The following is a 9,079-nucleotide window of genomic DNA, read 5'->3' on the forward strand; positions in this document are numbered from 1 at the left end:
TGAGAGCTGTAAACCAACAACAAGAAGAGGAACAAGTCACGCCCCAAATGGAACAACAACTCCAAACCCAACACCCGAACCTAAGATTCCCTAATGATGTACCTCGACGGGTACAAAAGTTTAAAGACTTACTTTCTCTGATCCATAGAAACACCTCTCCGGTTTACATTGTAGATTGGGCTCCCCTAGGACACCCAGTCAACTTAGATACACAAATAAGGGAGATTTTAAATCAAAGTTTCACAAATGAATTTGGGGTAACTTTGGTTTTTAATGAATTTGAGATGTTGTTCAGTTTAAATAGTCCTGTATATAAAGAATGGTGCTTAGAATTTTATTCTACTGTTAGGATGAACCTACACCCAGAAAATATCGATGATACGAATTTTCTACAATTTAGGCTGGGTGGGATAGATAGAAGAATGTCCTTAAGCAACGTAACTACCGCATTAGGCATTTACACCATCGATGAGATGATGACTCCCGGTTTTAGGGAGTATATTTTTACTGGTGCTAGATATACCGGTAATTATGATGCTGGGGTAGTTTGGCAATAATTTACTCGTAGGAATACATATGAGTCCGGGCAAGAATCATATCAAAAGATTATTGATGTTCGGTTTAGAATAATTCATAAATTTATAGCGAACACAGTAAACCAAAGGGCATTTGAAAATACAGATAAAATTAATTATATTGACCTTTGGTATTTAAATGTGATTCGAGATAGGGAGACTTTTGTTAGTATACCCTATGGAGTTGCCTACTTCTTGGGACATGTAGGTAAAGGTGCTCGAGGATCAAGTGAGATGTCGGGGGGTCATTATATCACTTGTTTAGGGAACTGGTTGGGACTCGACCCGAGTGAATCCGTACCACCGATCATACCTGTAGATCAAGGTGTTAGAAGTTTAGGATTGGATGTTTATAAAACGGCAAAAGCAATACAAGTGAGGGGTGTGGTACGTAGTTTAAGACGACAATAAGTTGTTGCTCCCGCTCCTATGGAGGAAGATGATGAACCTGACCGAGAAACTAGGAGAAGATGGAGACAGCCAGATCAGGCTAGTTCGTCTAATGTAGGTACTTCTGATTTCGATATGTTACAAAATTCGTTTAATTCATTGAGTTTAGATGTAAGGAACTCATATGAAAATTAGGGACAGAGATCAGAAAACCAGTACACCAGTTTGTCTCGGCAATTAGGGGACGTAAGGCAAACCCAACTACATCAGGGAAATATTTTAGAAAACATCCGATATGATCAAAGGGGCCAGGGAGCACAACTTGAGTGGGCACATCATCAGACATATCTATCCGCAGCTAACCCACAGAATTAGGCACCCTCAGTCTTTCCTTCATACACCCCATGGCAAGCACCCGGTGATCCTCTCCCACCACCTTATGACCCCAATGCCGCTCTAGCTGCAAGTCAGGATGCTTATCGGCGTGTTTATGAACAACAATGCCAAAATGAACAGCGGCAGCAACATCAACAGGAAGAGGAAAATCAAGGAGGCCCAATATGGCCGTTTTTCTAGTTTTTAGTTTTAAAATAATTTATTTTTTTATCTTGTTTGTAAAAAAAAATTTGATTTTTATGGTGTGTGTTAATTATTTACTTTTACTTTTATTTTTTATTTTTATTTATACAAAAAATTTTAAGTGTGGGGTAAAATTTTTGTACTACTAAAGTACAACCCTATCTTTTGTATGATTAACATGTTTGTTGACAGGTACTTATGATGATGATGCATTTGACATAACAAGACACTACATTTATATTGTGATAAAGGGATTGTATATATTCATACGAAAAGCATTTTACGATGTCCAATTACTTAACAAAGGAAGTGCTAAATACTTTATACTTTGTGCCTTCTCAAATTTATACATTTAAACTAATTTTATGTAATGAGGGCATTACATAATCTTAAGTGTGGGGTAGGGAATATATAAATTCTCGAGAACTTATAACTTGGTGGTTTTTATGAAATATTTTGAAAATTTTTAAACAAATATATCTAGTCAATTTTTAAGGTAATTACGAGCAATTAAAGATTATGTGTCAAAAAAACTGAAATTATTGTCTCCAATACATTAAAAATACATAAGTTTATTTGATTAAAACATATAAAAGAAAACCAAGTATAACAGAATTTATAAACCCATATGTTTAGAACCATTTATCACGTGTTTCTATGAAGTTTATTGCAGATATCATTGCTTTGGAATGTATAAACCTGAGTATCCCATTGATGCGAGTAATAAAGGATGAATCAAGTCCATCCTTTAAGGAAGTAAAGTCTTTCGAATGTCGTTTTACTTGGTATAGCATACTTCCTAAACTATATCATTTCATACTAATATCATATCACGATATAAAAGTACCGTAGGAAGAGAAAGTCTTGAACTTTCAAACCCGAAAATAAACTTGGTAGGGTAAATTCAAGGAGCTGTCCAGAGTAAAACCGATTACGGTATATAAGCTGGAGCATGATCTGTCCCACGCGATAGCTCAGTCTTCGCAGTTTTAACCCTTGAATTAAATTGTACAAATTGTCGTAAAAGACCGATAGAAATATCGCGTCAGGGGCGCCCGGTAAAGAGTTCCATGATACTACAATCATGGGGGCGGATAGCTTGCTACTCGCCGACTGAGGCTTCGGTTTTCAGTTACCCTCAACCGGAATTTGAGGTTAAAACCGGAAAACGTGTCTAGTTTAAAAACTAGCATGACATTTTATAAAATCAATAAACGTTTTCACAAGGTCTAATTTTCCCTAAGGATCCAAATTTTTAAACCTTAATCACGAGTTTCAACTTTGTTTCTGTTGTCAGAATTTCATTTCGTGTAGTGTGCATGTGATTCAATAAATATTGTGTAGTGTTTCCAATTTATCTCATAAAGCGTGTGTTTTCAATTCGTGTGGTGTGTGTGCGAAAAAAAAAGAGAAAAAAAATGTGATTCATGTGGAATGTTGTATTACAAACATTTCGATTATTATTAAAAACGGTTATTACTTGAGGACAAGCAACGTTCAAGTGTGGGGTATTTTGATATTGCTTTAAACATACATATATTTCGACGCAATATCATTTATATTTCATAGTCTTTTACCGTTTAAGAAGACATTCGATTCATATTTTACGAAGAAAACGACGAAAGTAATACACATGTTAAAGTTAGAAGAAAAGACGATAAACGACGAATGTAAACCAATTATATATCGAGAAAACGTTTATCCGAAATCAAGAATAAAAGACGAAAAATATGCAAGTTCAAGATGATCGAAGAAAAAGAGTTCAAATGAAAGTTCCAAGTCAATATACGTCAACACGGGGTCAACAGAGAACAAAAATAGAAATAAAAATAAAAAAACTGTCTTTTACTCTTACGCGAATCGCGTAATTCTTTACGCGGAACGCGTAATGTTGTGGCCAAATTCCAGATTCCATTTAACTCCTACGCGAAACATGTGGATCCCTACGTGAAACGCGTAATGTTGAGGCTAGATTTAGATTCCAAGTTCACGTGGGACGGTTGTTTTTAATATATATTAACCATACTACAGAGCACGCTTAAGGGAATAATCAACTTTTTCAGATACTTTACAGAAAACCCACCAATACAAGCACGCGTATACAATACTCACCTACCACTTCTCAACTGATTTATATTGGAGAACTGCTATAATTTGAAGGACACATTTTTACAGGAGAGAGAGCAGAGAGAGATATCACAAAATTATTTTACTAGTGTCTTTGTTTATTTCAAGTACTCCGTATCGTTTTATTTTTATTTCAGTTCCAACTAATTTCAAGATTCAAGAATTAGGATAGTTTCAATATTAAGGGTGTATTGTTCGTGATTAAGGGTATTATTGTTCGAGTGCAAGGGTGTTATTATTGTAATTTTCTACCATTTGAAGTTAATGAAAGTGAAGATTTTCGTAAGTTCATTCTATTAAAATTATCGTTATCAATTTTTATCGTTATCATTATGTTTGTATATTTATATTTTTATGTCTACCTTAGTATAATGAGTAGCTAAGTTCCCATAGTGTTTGCTTAGATGTAGAGTCCTAGTGAAATGGATTGTTATCATTTGTAAATATTAAAATGTAACTTAAGTATTTTTAACATTGTGCCTAGCTAAAAGAACCATTATTATGTAATTAGATATTTAATCCTTGTCACTTAATTTATTAGAGTCAAATAACGAAAGTTATTTTTATTTATATAAATTAAGCTTTAACATTAAAAAATGATTTAGACGAACTTATGAATAAGTTATTAACACTAATTTAGAAATAAAGTTCGGTGGTTTGGGTAATATCATTAATTATATAATAGTGAAATTGTAAAAAGGGAAACCGTTATGATTTGGGTTTTGGCGAAAGTTAAAACTGGGTTAGGTCTCAATTTAAATACTTGGGAATAGTAAACTATCTAAATAAGATCAAATGAAAATTAGATTTAATTTAGTTAGTCGTAACTTTATATATTCGAAAGAAAATATAAATTTGTATATTAAAACATTTTAATAGGGCTTAAATTCAAAACAATCCATGGATCTAGAGGTGAAACATTTAAGTGAAAACTCCCATTTATATATTGCAAATTATTATTAATATTTCTACGTATTATTTATTATTCAGAAAAAAAATCAAAATATAAATCAATATACTTCAGTCTTAATACGTACTGTTTTGTCACATCGAATAAAAGATACGCGGATCGTGTATACTTCCACACGAAATGCGTAGTCCCAAAATATACGCGGAACGCGTATAGATATACGCGAAACGCGTACGTATAATAACAGTACTGTTACGAATTTTGTTTAAAATCCAAGTTTTAATTAAATCTTTTATTATTACTTTTAAGTATTTAATTTATAATTAGTATAATTATTATAATTCTCTTTAATTCGTCTTTAATTCGTCTTTAATTTAATTAAAATTTATTATTTAGTTAATTTAAATAATTTGTATTTTATTTTATTGGTTAAAACAAATTCCTAATCATTTAGTTTTATTACAAGTTATTGTTTTACTTATTACCATTCAGTAACACAATTGTTTTATCATAAATAGTATAATTTCATTTAGTTCACTTATAATTTAATGATTATAAATCCTGTAATCTTGTAATTTTATTTATCAAGTAAGTTAGTTTAATTAAGTTATTTTTTCATTATTGTTATATTATATAATTCCTAATCCAAAACCCTCTTTAATTAAGTTTAACTTCAAAAACTATTAAAAACCATTAAACACTCTATCTCCCTATGGAACGAATCGGATTTACCTATAAAACTAAGCTACGTGGATAGGACTACTTGCCTATATATGTGTAAAATCAACCCGAATTCATTAAAACACCACATATACAATAAATCAATTCGTGTAACAAAACAACTCAAATCCGTTCAAAAATAAAGGTTACGTTTCAACACATCATCAATCGTGTCACTATTTTCGATACAGATCTAAAGATCGATTAACTTCACATCTTTAAGTTTTCCCTACAAAAAGGGCATGATCGTGATATCCCGTTCTTGCAAGCCAAAAATTTAAGTTATAAAATACTAATAATTTATTTGAATCAATTTAGAAACTATGTCTTCTTGAATATATCGTTTTAAACTAACTTATGTTAAGCTCAAATTCAAAAGTTTAAAGCTTGAAATAAAAGAAAAGGTATATATGCAAATTGACTAAGTATTTAAGGGTCAAACCAAAATCAAGGTTTAACCAACATTGCCTTGTAGGCTTGAATGACTTGATATAAGTAAAGACTACATTGGGTAAAATGGGCATATCCTTAGGTAATGGGTCGGGTAAAATATCGTGATTGAACTCTGACATAGTTTCATGATAAACTCCAACCCGACTTATACGGTCAAACTTTTAAGAAGTTGTAAGGTGTTCCCTGTCCGAGTCAAACTTTTACCAACACCAATTTAATCTACTTTAACTAATACTTATACATGTGGATAATGGGCAGGTCATATAATTATCATAGATCATAGATGGTATTTAAAAATGAGAAAAAAAAGGTTACCAATCACGATAGCATTTCAAGCACAACGAATGGTTGCAATTACGCAACACAACCCTGCTATTCATCTCCATACAAATCCCGCATTCTTCTTCTCGTTCCACGTCAGCATCCGAGAGTTTTCCCGCCATCTCATCGTTCTAGGACTCCGAGAGTACCTTTTCAAACATGTGCCTTTCTGTTTACGTTCTTCCAAATCCGTAATCCCACTTTCAAGTTGCTTTATTAAAGGAAACACAACACATTCACGATATTATTATCTCTTACATTAAAACATTATCAACTTACCAATAAACTTTTAAACCATAACTTTTAAACATCTCACCGTAAAGTTGTCTGATACTTGCTTTTGTTTCATGAACATGCATAGTAGTTTTGACATCACCATTTACCTATTTCAGTAACTATTATATAACTCAAGTCAATAAATAATAACATAGCATGGTCTAATTGTACCCTTAATGACAGATTAACAATGTACCTTATAAATGAAAACGCGAATCAAACCAAAAAATTCTGCAATTTTACAATCTGCCCATTGAAACAGTAAGCGTGTTATTGCATATTATCAAATAAGTATATGACTCAAGTAAATAAGGCATATTATGCACAATCAAATGCTTGAAACTCAAATATCTACTATTATAGAATAGTATGGTCATGTTATAACTCAATAAAAACAGAGCTATAAACAAAATTGATTGTGATTATAAAAAAACTCTTTAAAAAGAGTCAACATTCAGATCATGATAACAATAGATATCAATTTACTCAATTTAGTTGTCATATCATATAACCGTATCTTTATACGTTGGTTATCCACACTCTTCAACATCCCAACTAAAGGTTGACTTTTTATAGTCAATTATTTAACAATTTTCTTTCCAAAACTATTGACTCTTTGAGCTGAGAAAACAACAATGCCATTACAATACCCATATTGACTCCTTAATCTGCCCATAGAAATAGCCAAAGTATCCAACAAAAATTCAGAATTAGTCCAAAGTTGACCCGAGAGAAGCAAACCCGACAAACAAATTACTCACCTATCAATAATTTTCAGACAATTATTGTCAAGTATAAACCGAATTTACAATCCACATATTAAAAACCCATTAACCTACATATTAAAATTCTTAAATACGAAATGGTTTTTTATATTTATGTTAATAAATCGAAGGTAAAATTAAGTAAATCACCAGGTCAGAATAAAAAACAATACCTTTTGGACGTGTTGGATATTTTGTTTTCAGTTTGGACTTTGTTGTGATGATCACGGCCTTTACTAATGTACTTTTCCAAACTTGCTTAATAGATCTTAAAGCATTAAGAAACTGGAATGGCCCACTCAATTTGATACATCTATAGTAAACTATTAAGAGACCTCAAAGTGAAACACGGATACAATGTAAGTGAATGGATAATAAAAAGGTAAGCCGATTATAACAGCAAGAAAATAAGACACTAACCTTTTCCCCAAGCATATTTTTGCAATTACATCCAGAAATGGCTACCCATTGTCAAATGTTGGCCTGGTCATTGTTTCGATGCTGAGTATCTTAAATCGGACATTAATGTTTACCTTCCTGACTAATAGCACCTACCATTACCAACTTTGATTCCATTATACAGAATAAAGAAAAAACCGCCATACAGAATAAAGAAAAAACCGATGTCATTTAATTAAGCTAGTGATAATGTGATCCCAAATTATTAGGGTAACTGGTGAAAATCGCCAATAATATAGTAATCACTATACGTGGTTTAAAATTTTAAAATTTCAAATTTCAAAATAACATGTGTAGTTTATGTCAACGATTTGTTGACATAATTCGGAAACAAATCTCAAAGGTTGTAGGAATTTAATTTATATCTTAAAGTATAACAAATAATAAAGAAATGTAAAAAATAAAATCTAACAGTTTTGGTTCTAAAGTTTTTAGATGCAAAATATATAATAATAAAAAAACAGTTCATATATACTCAAAAGTAAAAAACTTGTATATATTTTTTGATATCATTAAACGAATTTAGGAATTAATAATGTAATTTGATCAAGTTTATCTATACTTCATAATTAACCTTATGAAGTGTGTGTCTTCTGAATAATTGGATAACGGTGAGCAAACTATGAACACATAACCAAATTATGGTTACCTGAACAGTATAGCCTTGTAGGTCTGCCACTACCAATTGAAAATGATGAGATGGGATACTACGTACGTAAGAACCACACCATAATTAAGTTAGTACCGGCGAGTTTAATTATATTGGAGTTATTATATAAAAATTGTACCATTCGATTCGTAAAATTGTAGGGAACAATTATGTTGTAGTGGCGATGATGACGATGGCGACGATGACAGTGAAAAGAAAAAATTAATACAATCCAAAATTACCTCACATATACGATGGTGGCGACGATGACGATGCTTCTGATGGAGTCGCTTGCAGGCGGAAAACACGGCGCAGCTTTCGCCGGAGACGGACACGACGGACACCGCTAGGGTTTACACCTTTCGGTGGGCAGCACCAATCGTCGATGTAGATGAAATTGGTACCTTCGCGTTCAGGAAACCGTTACGGATTTAATGGTGCTGGTGGCGCCGGCTAATTCGGCGGAGTAACGACATAATCGGCGATCAAAACGAATTGGGGGTGGTTGGGCTTTGGAGAGAGAAGCTGATCAGTTTTTTTGTTTTGTTTTTTTGGTATGATTTTACAGAAATGAATTAAAAACATGGGTTTTGTGTGGTTAAATGCCACATGTCACATGGAGGAGCGTGAATAGTTGGATTTTTATGACCAGTAATATAATGACATGTGTTATAGAAGAGAGAAGATCAATGGATGGGTGACATGTGGCAGTATGCCACATGCTTTGTAAGGGGTAGAGAGATTATATATACAGAGTTGTTGTAGCGACCCGACAAAATCGTCATTGACGGCGCCGTCTACTTAGGTCCCGTTACGTGGTCATAAGTCTTTAAAATAACGTTTGACCAAAAATATG

The 9,079-nt window shown here is 32.6% G+C and overlaps 1 long non-coding RNA gene across 3 annotated transcripts in view; it reads right to left on the reverse strand.

Moving 5' to 3' along the window:
* LOC139845609 (uncharacterized) overlaps positions 1 to 8,320 on the reverse strand; it is a 59,889-nt gene extending 51,569 nt beyond the window's left edge. Inside the window, exons 1-6 of one of the 3 annotated variants that reach the window (XR_011758403.1) lie at positions 8,224 to 8,320; positions 7,536 to 7,666; positions 7,289 to 7,438; positions 6,548 to 6,597; positions 6,392 to 6,458; positions 5,472 to 6,275 (exon numbers count right to left, since the gene is read on the reverse strand). This is a non-coding gene — a long non-coding RNA (uncharacterized lncRNA). Of the gene's footprint in view, positions 1 to 5,471; positions 6,287 to 6,391; positions 6,459 to 6,547; positions 6,598 to 7,288; positions 7,439 to 7,535; positions 7,667 to 8,223 lie in introns of those variants that run through there. The other 2 variants (XR_011758402.1, XR_011758401.1) reach the window with 2 other exon arrangements.
* Between the last annotated feature and the right edge of the window lie 759 nt (positions 8,321 to 9,079).

The sequence above is a fragment of the Rutidosis leptorrhynchoides genome, chromosome 4 (genome assembly GCF_046630445.1).
Source record: "Rutidosis leptorrhynchoides isolate AG116_Rl617_1_P2 chromosome 4, CSIRO_AGI_Rlap_v1, whole genome shotgun sequence".
NCBI lineage: Eukaryota > Viridiplantae > Streptophyta > Magnoliopsida > Asterales > Asteraceae > Rutidosis > Rutidosis leptorrhynchoides.